The 2716-nt window shown below is 43.2% G+C and overlaps 1 long non-coding RNA gene across 1 annotated transcript; it reads right to left on the reverse strand.

Moving 5' to 3' along the window:
• Nucleotides 1–538: 538 nt before the first annotated feature.
• LOC129620635 (uncharacterized) lies at nucleotides 539–2077 on the reverse strand. The gene is made up of 3 exons (XR_008698619.1): nucleotides 1979–2077; nucleotides 1675–1871; nucleotides 539–1558 (listed from the first exon to the last, which is right to left on the reverse strand). It is a non-coding gene; the product is annotated as an uncharacterized LOC129620635 (long non-coding RNA).
• Nucleotides 2078–2716: the final 639 nt, after the last annotated feature.

Here is a 2716-nt window from a genome sequence, read left to right on the forward strand (position 1 = left end):
GGCCATGAGTCTCACCTTGGATTTTGATGTCAAATAAAAGCTGGACCAGTGTTTCACAAAGTCTGCTCTGTGAACCCGATCTGTCCAAATTACTCTTGGGAAGGGGCTTTGAAAAATGTAAATTCCTGGGCACCAAATGGAATAGAATCTCTGGGGATGGGACCAGGAATCTGTATTTTAAGCATCTTCCTTCCCCCACTATTTGATTATTTTGTACTTTCATACTAGTGCTCATCAACATCTCTGTTACACTGTCTCTGGAACTGGCATGGTCTTCAGGGCTGAAAATAATATTTTTCATAATACTATTAATGTATTACTATATTAATATTTTTATAATAAAATATTTGCATATTTGAGTTATAGCACTCTATGGCTTTTTCAAATCACTTCTGTAATAGGCCCCATTGAAGTGGCCATGTTACTTATACCATTTGCCCCATCAGCTATACCTGTTCTACTTATTCTTCTTTGGGGGGACCAATCTCTCCTCCCCTCCACCTCCCTTTGACCCAACAATCATAGGGCTTGAATTAGAGCAGCTTTGTTCTTATGGGATTTCACTTATCTGACCATAATCATGGGTTGAGGGTGGGCATCTGCCATGAGCTGGGCCAGTCACTGAGGCCCACCTCCATACCCAGTGATTGATGCAGAAATGTGCCCATGATTCAAGCTAAGGCAATTTGAGTCCTTCCCCTAGGACTTTTTTTTTTCCAAACTAATGGTGTGGGGAAAGAGGAAGAGTCTTTCCCCTCTGCCCCGTTAGCGTGATGCTAATGCTTTCAGTACTCATAGCCAGTGGTGTGGGGAAAGTGGGTTTGGGAGAGCAAAGCAGCCAGCGAAGAGAAGCAGGGCGCATCCTGGTGGTGTTGAAAACCTCTATTCAGGTCACTTCCGGCTTTGTATGGTTTGGGAATGTGAACCAGTGGATTTCCTGGTACCAAGCCTGTGAGGGTGGTGCATTAGGATGTGATCACATGTAAATGTGGAATTATCAGACTCACGGGCTGTCTGGGAGGGGGTGTGGTGAGGAATGGAGGTAGTAAATAAGTACTAGTGGAAGGTCTCCACTTTTCTTCTGGCTGCCCTCCCCTCCTTTCACCGCCAGGGCCATACAGTTAACAGCTAAGCACTACATGTATGTGATGCTTGAATTCCTTTCTCTTGTTGAACCTAAAAAACAAACAAACAAAACACCTTTCAATCCAGTATCTCAGGAAGCCAGTTGCTGGGCATCAGCCTTTGATATGAAACCTCCTTTCTTGGATTCTTAATCCGTTGCCTTTGTATCTCTTTCAAAAGAAGTCTTTGCATGCTAATTTCTATGCGAGGCTTAAAGTTTTAAGTGTTTTGTCTCTGTATCCAGCTGTGTTAGCAGAAAATCTTGTTCCCCACATCCATCTGGGAGAGAAGGTCCTTGCTTACTGTGTTATTTTGGCTTCTTTCAACTATCAACCCCACGTCTGAGGCATATTTCACAAAAGAAGCTATCTCCTTGAGGTTCATTTTTCCCATTTGGTAGGTCAGGGCTTTTGCTTGAGGATGAGAAGGGATCCTTGCAAAACAGAAAAGTTGAAGTCTGTAGTTTAATTAGTTTGGATTGAAAGGAAGAGGGCAAGTAACTGTTTGAGGGGTATACAAGTTTACCCAAAAGAAATTATGCTTCCTTACTGGCGGGGTGGTGGTGAGAGTGGAAGAGGTGGTACTGATGATGGAGGTAGCGGCGCTGGTGATGGCAGCGATGATGGTAGGCTTGGTGATAGCGGTGGTGATGAGCACCCCGGAGACAATGGTCTCGCTCACCAGTTCCTTCCACACCCGAGGCATTATCACTGATGGTTGCTATTGTTTCTCAGTGTAATGCTCTCCTACAAAATAAGCATTGAGAACATAAGAGACATTAAGTAAAAACCCACATACAGAGATTTGCTCAATTTTCTCCTGCCCCTTGAGCTGAAAAAAAAAAAGCACCTACCAGGTGGCCCATCCCTATCCCTTGCTTTTTCGGGGAGTGTCCTCCTCCCTCCCCTGACTTCTTCCTCTTTCTCATTCTCCTCCTTCTTCCCTGTCTCCAAATTAATCCTAGCAGGGAGTCCTAAAGCAAATGATCATGTTACAAGTCTAAATGCGATAGCCTGTCATCTTTCATTATTTTTGACATAAACAAAACTGTCAGAAGTATCTGAGATCTGCCCTTGGTTCAGGGTATTCTCTCTGAGGCCGAGAGAGGTACAAGGATTAGGAAAAGTGGGGTTGCTCCAAGGTAATAAAAAATGTAATGGAAGATTGGAAAAGATCTCCAATTCTAAACTTGTGTGCATTTTTAGACCATTGCATTTAAGGGCGATATTGATTAAGGCCATAAAATGTTTACAGAATTGTGGCTTATTTTATAATACAGAGGTCTGGGGGCATTTCATTAACCAGATTTATTTCTTTGACTATTCCCCTGCAATTGGCTTGAATATTTAGATTTGATGTGCAGTTAAAGAATAAATTGCCTGGCTTGTTTCCTGGAGATTGGTCCCTTCTGTGGACTGAGCTGTTGAAGACAGGCAGAGTATTTTTTCATATGGAGGAAAAAATACCCTAACTACTAGAGTTGACTATTTAGGACTGTGAGCTAGTATGCGAGGATTTCAGGCACACCTACACACACACACACACTCACACAGAAATGTTGGAACATGGATCTCCCTGCCAGTGATCCTGG

This window comes from Bubalus kerabau, chromosome 10 (assembly GCF_029407905.1).
Source record: "Bubalus kerabau isolate K-KA32 ecotype Philippines breed swamp buffalo chromosome 10, PCC_UOA_SB_1v2, whole genome shotgun sequence".
Taxonomy (NCBI): Eukaryota; Metazoa; Chordata; class Mammalia; order Artiodactyla; family Bovidae; genus Bubalus; species Bubalus kerabau.